Source organism: Lemur catta, chromosome 6 (genome assembly GCF_020740605.2).
Source record: "Lemur catta isolate mLemCat1 chromosome 6, mLemCat1.pri, whole genome shotgun sequence".
Lineage (NCBI taxonomy): Eukaryota > Metazoa > Chordata > Mammalia > Primates > Lemuridae > Lemur > Lemur catta.
Window position 1 is genome coordinate 50500627 of NC_059133.1, and position 12604 is coordinate 50513230.

Sequence of the window (12604 nt, forward strand, 5' to 3'; positions counted from 1 at the left end):
AAAGAGTGGCTTGATGGCTATGAAAACATTTGGCTATTTCAAGTGTTTTTCAAAAATTTATATAGTGGGATGCACTGAAGTCCAAGAACTTTGCCTTGTCTTCTAGAATCAATATAGGTGGATTAATCTATGGAGAAAAAGATGTAGGACAAATGAGTAATGAAACAATTAGTGATGGTCAGTGGGTAGACCCTGGTGTTATATTCAAGGATCTTTTTCATTCAGTTGCACAGAGTATTAGAATGTTCCTTTATACACTTCATGAATAATCCTTTCTTCAACTTCCCAAACCTACACCAGCATGCATCAACTCTACAAAGCCTTATCAATAGTCTGCATAATCCAGAAGTTTATGTTTCAAAATATGGTCCAGAAATAATGTACGCAGCAAACTAAAGTCCCAAATTAAATGCATAGGTGTTAGAAGACTATCAGCTTTACCATAAGTTCCTCTAGTTGCCTTAAAGCATAAGGTTTTCTGTGCATCCTACTTGCAAAGTGGCCTATGTTTTCACCTAAATGAATTAATATATTTCTTAAAGAATAATCCACTGATCTTTTCAGTCTATATTTCCTTCTTATAAAAAAGGATATAGCACTGTCAAATTAATGTACAGTGTTTAAGTTTAGGTGACAACTCACTCAATTTTACAACAGGAATTAAATTGAACCAAATCTTTTCTTTTCTAACATGTAATTAAATTAAAATTGGAATCTAATTCTGAGAGGCTTTTTTATTCTTCAAAATAGACCATCTTTTAAATCTTATTGACTAATTTAGTTTGACATCGAGTCATGAAAGATATCAATAGTGCATGGCCCACAAAATGTCAGTAACACAAAGCCTATTTTTAAATGTAAACTATCACTATAGTTAAAAGACTCTAAGAATATTAATTGACAATAAGGGTCAAACTAAAGATGCTTTTATAATGGGAAAATTAGGAAAAATAATATGAACCAGTGTATAATTATCTACGAAGAATTGGAAATGGACCTCCTATGCTAAACAATCCCCCTGATTTCTAATATAGGTTGAGCATATCCCTAATCTGATAATCTGAAATCCAAAGTGCTCCAAAATCTAAAAATTTTTGAGTGCTGATTTGATGCTGCAAGTGGAAAATTACATACCCGACCTCATGTGATGGGTTATAGTCAAAACATAATCAAAACTTTGTTTCATGTACAAAATTATTAAAAATATTAATACTATATAAAATTGCCTTCAGGCTATGTGTATAGGGTATATATAAACATATATGAATTCTGTGTTTAGATTTGAGTCCCATCCTCAAGACATTTCATTATACATGTGCAAATATTCCAAAATCTGAGATCTAAAACACTTCTGGTCTCAAGCATTTTGGATAAGAGATGCTCAACTTGTATTATATTTTCAGAAATGTATGAAAACAGTTGAAGTAGGCTGAATGGTGGCTATGTCCATATTTTAATCCCCAGAATCTGTAATATTAGCTTATCTGGCAAAAGATGTGTTTAAGTTAAGGATCTTGAAAGACAATGTCATCCTGGACTAACCAGGTGGGCCCAAAATTTAATCACATGTACCCTTACAACAAAGAGAGGCAGAGGAAGTTTAGAGACAGATACACAGAAGAGAAGAAACAGAGAGGAGATGGTGATGTGAAGAAGGAAGCACAGCAGAAAGCAAATGTGACCACAAACCAAGGAACCCTAAGGAATGCTGACTGCCACCAGAAGCTAGAAGAGTCATGGAACAAAGTCTCCCACAGATCCTGTTTTAAGTAGTATAGTTCTGTATCTTGGCATGCAGAAGTGTAAGAATAAATTTCTATTGTTTTAAGCCATCAAGTTTGTAATTATTTTTTATGATTTCCCTGGGAAACTAATATATTACAGTAGTAGTGGTGACTTGTTCATAAAAGCCATAAACCCAGTAATTGCACTATAAGGGTGTTTTTCTTACAGGCACAATTGCACAGGTATGCAAAGACACACATATGTAAATTATGTCCAGGGCAGCATGATTTATAACTGTGGCAAACTGAAAGTTACTAGAAAATGAATAGGTTGCTGCACATTCATTAAAAAAGTACTAATACTAAACAACTGTATAAAGAATGAGGTAGATCTGCATGCACTAATATGGATGGAATGTTGTTAAAAGTATAATGAATGAAAAAAAAGTAAGCTGTAGAACAGGAAAATATGATACTATTTATTTTAAAGTATATACACACAAAGACTTATTATGTACATATATTTATATATGTATACAAATTATCTGGAACAATATATAAAAAGCTATTAATAGGTGCCTTTGGAAAATAGCTATGCATAATTTACATATTCTTGAAATGTTTAAATATATAATGAGTATATCTTATTTTTCTATTAAAAATTTAAAATACGGAAGTGTTAAAATACAAAATTTTAGTATGCAAATATATTTCCTTATATGTTAACTTGGTTGTAAGTTGTACTTCTACTTGTGTTATAAGTAGGCATAAAGCTTATTTCCCCCATAAAAGGAATATTACTTATCGTTAAAACCTGGACTGTGGTATCTGCTAATTTTGTTCCTTAGCAATCACATGTATACCACATGTTTTATAACGGGCCTTATTTATGATAGGGTGCATGAAAAAATAAACAATAAAAATGGCCTTTTTTTTCCTAATGCTTTTCTCCTGGTAGCTAAATTTTCATCATAAAAGAAATCAATCCCCGCTTATAGGTCTTATCTAGTGGCTGCAGAAAACTAGGAAATGCTACCCCAAAATATCCCTCTTTAACATAAAGATTATTTTGAGCATATTATTTTGAGAAACAGTAGACACACAAGAAGCTCTGAAAGTTACCCTTTTGTAAGGGCAATTTACATCTGCAAAGGAAATCTCTTTTTTTTTTTAATTTCAGAATATTGTGGGGGTACAAAGTTTTGGTTACATGGATTGCTTTTGTACTGCTTGAGTCAAAGTTATAAGCAGGCCCATCACCCAGATAGCGTACACTGTACCTGTTAAGTATGATTTTACCCATCCCCTTCTCCTCCCTCCCAACTGCCTAATTTCTGTTGAGTTTTACTTCTGTCTGTGCACATGAGTACTGATTGGTTAGTTCCAATTTAATGGTGAGTACATGTAGTGTTTGTTTTTCCATTCTTGCAATACTTCACTTAGGAGAATGATCTCCAGTTCCATTTGGATTGCTGCAAAAGGTATTAATTCATTTTTATGGCTGAGTAGTATTTCATGGTAAACATATACCACATTTTATAAATCCACTGATGAACTGATGAGCACTTGGGTTGATTTCGCATCATTGCAATTGTGAATTGTGCTGAAATAAACATTCTAGTGAAAATGCCTTTTGATAAAATGACTTTTTTTTTCCCTTTGGGTAAATACCCAATAGTGGGATTGCTGAATCAAATGGTAGGTCTACTTTTAGTTCTTTGAGGAATCTTCATACTACTTTCCATACAGATTGCACTAGTTTGCAGTCCCACCCGAAGTGTATAAGCATTCCTTTCTCTCTACATCCACGCCAACATTTATTGTTTTGGGACTGACTGAAACAGATTGAAACAGGATTCGTATCTCTCATCACTCACAAAAATTAATTTAAGATGGATAACAGACTTAAATCTGAGACATGAAATCATAAGAATTCTAGCAGAAAATGTTGTAAAAACTCTTCTAGATATCAACGTAGGCAAAGAATTTATGAAGATGACACAAAGGACAATCACAGCAACAACAAGAATATATAAATGGAACTTGATTAAATTAAAAAGCTTCTGCACAGCCAAGGAAACAATCAACAGAGCAAATAGACAACCTACAGAATGGGAGAAAATATTTGCAAGCTATACATCTGATAAAGGGCAAAGAACTCAAGCAAATCAGCAAGAAAAAAATCAATCAACCTCATCAAAGAGTGGGCAAAAGACATGAACAGATGCTTTTCAAAAGAAGATAGACAAATGGCCAATAAATGTGAAAAAATGCTCAACGTCACTAATCATCAGAGAAATGCAAATCAAAACCGCAGTGAGATGTCACTAACACCAGTAAGGATGGCTTTTATTGGAAATCTCTATTTATAAGGGTTCTCCCTCTGTATACCAGGAAGAGAAGGATGACTAATCACTACAGACTCATCAATGGGGAAGACACAGACTTATCCTTGTTTACCCTGCTTTTCCTGGGCACTTCTCTATAACTGGCCTTCCCCACACTCCTCTTTCTTTGTATCAGTGGACAATGGTATTTAAGCCTGAATTCAAAGCCACCTCAAGATTCGCTTATTTCTCTGAATATCTCTGATGTATACAGGAGATATCATGTTAATAAACTTTCCTTTGTTTTTTTCTTATTAATCTGTTACTTGGGGTCACAGCTAAGAACTCAGAAAGGGTAGAGAGAATGATTTTTTCTTCACTTACATGGGTGGCCTAAACAGTGCTGAACAGCATGGCCCCTCATTCTGCAGCATAAGCAGAGAACTTGTTAGAAATGCAAATTCTGGGAGACCACCCAGATAATTGGATGAGAAACTCTGGGAATGAAACCCATCAAATTGTGTTTTAACTGGTGTTCCAGGAGACTCTGACACACACTAATGTTTGAAAATCACCAGTCTGGGCTCTTCTAACACACCTGCAAATGTTAGTTAATAATTATAATAAAATATTTGTAGTCCTTGAGCCATCATATTTAACAGATCCATACCTTATCCACTATTCCCTCCAACTGAAGTGTCCTTCACCACTATCTTCCCCCAAGTGACTAGCTCCTGTTTATAATTTATCTCTACGTAAGCATCACTTCCCCTATCTATAAGGTCTGATTTTGATCTCAGTTCTATCCCCCTGTGCATACTTTTATCCTAACAGGTATATCACATTTACTTGGCACTCTCCCCTGTTCTTGAGGACAGGATCCGTATCTTATTTTACTTTATTCCCAGAATATAGTAGGTGTTTGAAGGAGCTCAGGAAATTTCATCCCAAAATATGGCTCCCTGAGTATAATGAGTATATTAAATTAAAAACCCTTAGAGATCAGCAGACTTTAAAAGAGACTTTTCCTCTAACTACATAAAGACAGGACAAACTCATCAAGAATAATTGTACTTGTTCCCCTACCTGTTATCTCATCATCCATAATGGGAAAGAAGACCAAGAATGTAACAACATCTGAGCAGACCCCTTTACAAAATAAAGACTGTCTCCAAAGACCATTTAAATTCCAAGAAAACTATTTATAAGTTAACTTCTATTCCCCATCTAATCATTGTCCCTAGTAATCATTTATTACCACTCAAGAAAATTCTTCTCCCCCTTTCCCCTTCCATAACCTTTTTTACCAGGATCCAAGTCCTCATTCTTTCTATAACTTTAAGAGGGTATATAAGCTTCTGGACTCCACTGGGATAATAGGCAATCACTGTGATTCTCCCCTTGTGCACAGTTAATAAATTTGCAATCCCTTTCTCTTATTAATCTGCCTTATTGTGAGTTAATCTTTCAGTAAACCTTCAGAGGCCAAGGGCCTTGGTCCCTACATGTTTAATAAATATTCTTGAATGAACAAAAGTAAAAGAGTAATTAATGTCTAGGAAATAAGTATTTTATTGCTTTCAAATTAATATACAGCTATGGAGTACAGAAAAATGAACATTCTTATCTCTGAAGTCAAATTTCCCTGAATTCAAAAACTGATTCCACCACTTCTAGACGTGTCATTTCACTTCTTCCTTTCATTGTAATATGAGGATTTTAACAGTGACTACCTCACAATCTTAAATGATAAATTAAGCATTTAATAAAGGTCTATGGTAATTATTAATATAATTAATCATCCAATAGCATTAACAGCATGCAGTCAGGTTTGTCTGGAAAATAGGAGTCAGCCCAAACTTTTTAATAATTTTTCACATTCTTGAGAGAAAAACTTATATGAATGTTTTACCTATTATCACGTTTGCTATCTTTTCTTCTCTCTCGGAGTCACGGTTTGGAGAAACTATATATATAGTGAGAAAGGATGGCAGTGATCAGTGTGTTTTTGTTTTCTTTTGTTTTCTTCTCTCCCAACAGTTTTTAAAACCACAGAATTCTTTCTAGAAACAATCTTACTCAGAATCCTAGTGCCCAAATTAGCTACTGTAGTTTCTGGGAATGGGGTATCACAGACAGCCTGAATTGCCACCTATTAGCATCCACTGACTCCTGAAATGATCCCCGAGGTTTCTTTGAAAATGTTTAGAAGTCCTTGGAGCATATCCCAGAAGCCACTTATAATACATTTTTCACCTCTCATATTTAGTGACATTCTCTGGTCAACTTAGAAAAAAATGAAATTATATTTAAGAGATTTTCGGATCCTTCATCTTACCTTTAGTCTTCAAAGATTTTCTGATGTTTTTGTTCTTTTCTCAATTTGAAGGATTAGATCATTAAGTGGCACTAAGGAAGAGGAGTAAAAAAAAATTCCTAGAGACATCTAGGAAAGATTACATAGCCAGAGAATTCCTTTCTGACTTTTCTATTAAAATGGACATTAAAAAAATTAAATAAGAAAAAAAAATTTACAAGATCTCCAGAAATAGCTAGAATCTCCTAGAAGTTTCTATAAAGTACCATAGTGTTGGGGCAGGATTTTAAAAAGTACCACAGCAAGGTGAATCAACTTGGCCAGAGGCATCGGGAAACATGGTCTTCCATTTCACTAAGATAAACTTCCTTGGTCTATTGACTTTGTCCACCGATAAGCAGAAGCTTCCTGGGAAGCACTGCTCGTTTTAGAATCCTGAACATATTTAGTTCCATCTGTGACACATCTCTTTGTCACCCAACACTGTTAGCTATCATCTCGTGATTCTATGTCCCCTCCCCCACCTCCCTTGAGTAATTGTGTTTAGTGTATGGGAAAACTAAAGCCAATCTAAATGCTCAACTCTGGGAGATGGTTCAATATAATACTATCATCCACTTGATAGCCTATTATACACACATTAAATGATGGTTATGAAAATTATATAACATGGAAGTATTTATTATATAATGTTCAGTAAAAAAAATGATGAAATAAACTTGTATGATAGAAAACTTCCCCATATGTGATAAAAGAGATGTGTAAAAAGAAAATACATAGGCCACTGTGTTAGGGTGAGAATTGTATAAAAATTATATTTCCTTAATTATACTAATTTCATATAATATCATTATAATATCTTAATATATAAAATAGTTGAACATTATACATTTACTTATGTGCCCTAATTTTTGATTTTTATATCTGCTTTGAAAAATAAGTTGGTTTTAACTAATCTATAACTGACTCAAATATGGTAATTGTAAGGCAATGCGGTGGAACTGCAGCCATTTTAGAGATCTTACTTATATTTTTAAAAGTTTCCCCTTTTTTGTTTTATATTGTCTTGTTTTTAGTGATACCTAAATAAAATTAGGTATCAATAATTGTAAAGTTGCAAAGGGGATACCCAGAGATAGTCACCACACATAAATTTAGATATATATAACACTCCTTGATTTTCAAATGCATCTATATATAACATTTGCTGTTACCTGTTATGTTACACTAAACAATTTAACATTCATTTTCTCATAATTCTTTCTAGTAACTATTGCCTCCATTTTGAATGCAATGAAACTGAAGTTCAAGGATGTGGAATATCTTGTTTAAAGTCTTAAAGTCTACCTGCAGTATTTGTCTCACTCTAGAAGTAGGCTCTTAAAGAATTAAAAGCCACATACTTCCTACTATTTAATATCCTCTTATTACTTTTCATTCATAAACTACTTGAAGTGTTCATATTGCCACCCCTGCTCCACCTTACTATATTTCGCCTGTTCTATTATTTGCTTTGCTGAGGGTCACTTGCCTGGGTTTTCTGCCTGCCACCCTTCCAGCTATGTGCTTCCTAAATGACTTTAGGAGATACTCAGATGGTAACTGCCGAAATAGGAAGAGGAAATGAAAGCTGGAAGTCACAGAAAATTTAACTATCCACTGGATACAGGAAAATGGTACCAATAGTCAGGATTATGAAAGAACAACTTTAAGTGGAAGGATTGTGAAACCTAATAAAGTTATGAGATGTCTCTTCTGCTATACATTCTGATGAGTGACTTAAATTGGTAGATTTTTACTTTTTGTTTGTACTTATTTGTCCCCTACCCATCCTTGTCATGTTTCTCTGTAGGCACAAAGCATAGTCCCCACCCAGCGATATTAGGCTTGGCCATTTGACTTCCTTTAGCCAAAGCAATATAAGCCAATGTGGTATAGGCCATATCTAAGAGCGTTTGCATGTTTTGACTTTACAGTAATCCTTAACTTCCATATATAAGAACATGTTCCTTTAGCCTGGATCCCTGAAAATAAGAATATGTTTGAAGGTCAGCCAAGCCTAGCAGAACCAACCAGAGCAACAGCTGACCTCTAAGCAGCATGAGCAAGAAATAAATATCTGTTACTGTAAGCCCAAAGATATTGCAGTTGTTTGATAAAACAACAAAATTTGAGGCAGGGAACATAAAACAAAATCTTTAAATATGTGGCATTGGCTTCAGAGATGGGCAGCTGATAATGGGAACCTGTTAGAAGAGGTTAGAAAAATGGCAACTTATATTAGCCAGTGGCAAAATATTTGGTAAAACTTTTGTATATCTTGAAAGGCAAAAAATGCACACAATGTTTTGGAGGCTCTGGGAAAAGAGGTTTGGAGACAATGTTGGTAACAAGAGTTGGCTGTAATTAACTACATTTAATAAGTTATTATAAAATAAGAAGCTACGAGGCCATAACAGCAGGGATAAAAAGGGAAAAGGGACCTGTATTATAGGACTTGCAGGGTTGAAAGATACATTTTTTCCCCCCTTATCTTCAGACTGGTAAAAGTTTCTCAAGTAAAGATATTGTCTCAGGGCAAATAGTAAAAAGCAAGATCACCAAGCCAGGGGAAAGAGAAAACCAAAAGTGTGACCTTAGCATTATTTTTTTTTTAAGTTTGTGTGCATTTTATTAATAGATTTTTTAATTGACAAGTAAAAATTTTATGTATTTATGAAGTACAATGTGATGTTTTGATATATGTGTACACTGTGAAATGGCTAAATCAAGATATTTAACACGTACAGCACTTCACATACTTTTTTTGTGGTGAGAACACTCAAAATCTGCTCTCTTAGCAATTTTCCATATACAATATATTGTTATTAATTGTAGTCACCATGATATAAAATAAATCTCTTGAACTTATTCCTCCTAACTGAAATTTTGTTTAGCACATTTTCTTAAAACTTCTTACAGGATTAAGTTAGATATCAGTAAATCCTTTCAGTTTAAAAAATAGTTGGAGTAAGAAGAGATCAATGGTGTGGTCCCATGGAGGACTGATAAACTCAAATTTTCTATTAATATAATTAAGTATATATAGAGAGCCATGTCTCATAAAGAACTGATAGTATGACCACTTGCCTTAACTACAACCAAATAAATTTTTAAATGTTTTTAAGAGGACTATCTTACAAAATATGCTACCAGCCTGAACAGAAAGAACAGTGACTATTAGAAATGTAAAATGACCAAGTGACTAAAATGACTTCAATATCCAGTAACTTGCTTTATGTGATTTGCAAAAATAAAACATTATAGAAAATGTAAATACATGTGTCACAGTAAATGTTATTAAGGTGTTGTAACCTTTTAGGCAAGTGACAATCATACTGGATCTTAGTTTCTTTATTGGTAAAAAGACAGTTTAGGATTAAATGTTCTCTAAATCCCCTTGTGCTTCTATACTTTGATTCTATGACACTAAAATAATCCTCTTTTCTAGACTTTCTTAGCATGTAAAATACAAATTTCTTCTCTGCTCTAAGAAAATGCTAGCACCATTCAAAAATAAATAATGAATATATACATAGTATTTGAACAACTTTTCTAAGCTTCTAAAAAAACTGTAGGCTGAATAAGAAAAGTCATTTTGAAAGAATCATCTGAAGGAATCCTATTATCTAAGCAGACAGGGCCTGTGCTCAACAATTAAGTACTAGAGACTCATAAAGGAGCTAAGGGATCTTAGTTCCTTAAAAGTGCTTAGAATTTTATTCCATTCTCAAATCTCAATTTAGTTTCCATAAAAATTATGACATGAGATCCTCAGAGAAACTGGTATATGCTTAAATAGTTTTTCATTTATCAATATTAAAATATTGCAACATGTTCATGCTATTTAACAGAATATGTTCCCATAAAACTGGGACATTTTGGCTCAATGTTGCAAAGAAATCACACGAAGATATTTTCTTCAAAGATAGAATGAAAATAGCACCTTGCATATTGTATGCTCAAAATGCTTTTTAAAAATAATACTTCCATTCATAAACTATATATTTTATCTAATTCCTCATATCTGCCCAATATATACACTCTTAAATAAAAAATTTATACTATAAAACTACCAAATAGGAATTATGTCAACCATATATTGTTACATAAAAATTTTATATTCAGTAGCATCTAAATAGCCACTAAATATATCATTAATAATGCATAAGAGTTGACTACAAACGACATTTCCCTTTTCAAACATATATATAAATTTTCTGACGTTGACATCAGTAGGGACCATTCTAGATAAGCATTCCTTAAAAAGGCTCAATAAAACATCCTAAAGTAGAAGGCAAAGGTAAAAGGGATCATTTTCATCTCATTGTATGAAATCCTCAAGATTTATTATGAAGGAATTTTCTAAGGAAGTGTCACATTGAAGTGCCACAGAATTCACAACTCCAAGCTCTCCTATGTAGAATTTGGTGTCATTGTTATATAATAATCACTAAACACTGATGATGAAGTTGGTGTTGAGTGGGATAAAATGAGCCCAAAGTTAAATATAACCTAGAAGAAAGCTACAGGAGCTGCTAAAAATAAATCAATTGGTTCAATCCTGCTTGTTATTTCTGAAGATGACCAGAAAGAAGCATCCTCCCAAATACAGAGAGAAGAAAAAATTCTTTTTTCCTTTTCCCCATTCCTTACCATACTAGTAGATATTGTGAGTGCCCCTTAAAACACATAAACAAACAAATACAGTCCTCTAGGAATTGATGACATACTTGCACCACATCAAATTAAAAGTAACAAAATTATTAGGAAACTTTTGCCTTTGCACATTTTGTCTGTTTTCTTCTGCCTTTGTTTTTCCCTAAGGACCTGTAGGCTGCCCTCTTTTAAGTTTAGTGGCAACTGGGAAGTGAAGATATCAAAAATGCCAAGCATCAACTTGATCCTAATTTAATTTCTCTACCTTTTGATTATTTTATTATTAATAGTTTAATTTTGGCTCCATTGTGCCCTTTCCTCATACATCCTGGTACCCGCCCATCATCCTAGACCAGAGATTCTCCTGTCTGACTGCATTCTACCTACTCTGTTCCAGGCTATACACACGTATTTATTCTGACTTTGCTGCAGCTTGGATGGACAGCTCTCTGTTCCTTGTTCTAATGCTTCCTTGACATACCTATATCAAGCACTATGCTTTCTGACCTTCGGGTTGCCAACCCCATGCATTGCAGCCTGATAACACCAGCAGCTAAGTCAGGATCACCATCCTTCCTACCCTGCTCACTAGAATGACAATACTCCAAGCCTGGGAACAGCAAAAAGGAGATTTCTACTTTCTACCAAACTACCTTTTCTTCTTATTCTGTCCTAGAGAAAAAAGGAAACCCTCTTTTTTCTCATGCTAATCCATTTACTTATGATTCTTAATGAGGTCTCTCTTGCCTTTCTAAAGGATTCGGTGTCAATAATTTTCCCCTTTATTTTTAGTTTATCAGTCTTTTTGGGTTCTTTCCCTTAGCCTTCCAAGTGTATATATCTCCCCAAACCTAAAAATGGTAAGGGAAAAATAACCTCTTTTATACTTGCTTTTCCTTTGAGCTATCGCCACATTTTCTTTCATCTTGTTCAGTTCAAAATTTCATGCAAAGTCTATGTTCCCTCGTAGAACCCTACTTTCTCACCAGCTACCAACTAGGCATTGTGAGTTTCTTGCATTGGGCCTTTCTCATGTAAAGTTTGACTGAATAAATTTTCTCTTGAAGATGAGCTATGACTTCTTAATCTCCAAAGCCTTTGAACCATATCTCATGAAAATTTTCTATGGTATTTAACAATATTAAATTGTACCTTGTACTTGAAACTTTGCAGTCTTTGGCTTCCCTCTTATTCTGTCACTATTCTTCTTCCATGGCTACTTTTCCTATTCAGGTCCAACATAGGGAGATTTTCATAAAGCTTGTATTATTGACTCTCTTTTTTCTCTTTACGTACTCTATAATATTATCTACTTCAACAAATTCAGTTGCCACTTTTACTGATGGTGTGTTCCAATTCACTACTCCTTTCAGTCAGCCTTTTCATAAATTATAATTTTTCATTTCTTACTTCTTTCCTAGACATTTTCAAGTGGACACCCCAATAAAATGTTAAATTCACCTGAGTCTGTTCATTGTAATAGCAGTCAGTTCCTAGGCTGAAAAACCCTGAGTCTTTCTTCATTTTTTCTTTTATAA

The 12604-nt window shown here is 33.9% G+C and overlaps 1 protein-coding gene across 3 annotated transcripts in view; it reads right to left on the reverse strand.

The window, feature by feature from the left end:
- Positions 1–12604, reverse strand: part of SLC16A7 (solute carrier family 16 member 7) — a 147077-nt gene that overhangs the window by 56920 nt on the left and 77553 nt on the right. The gene's annotated exons all lie outside the window — the stretch shown is intronic.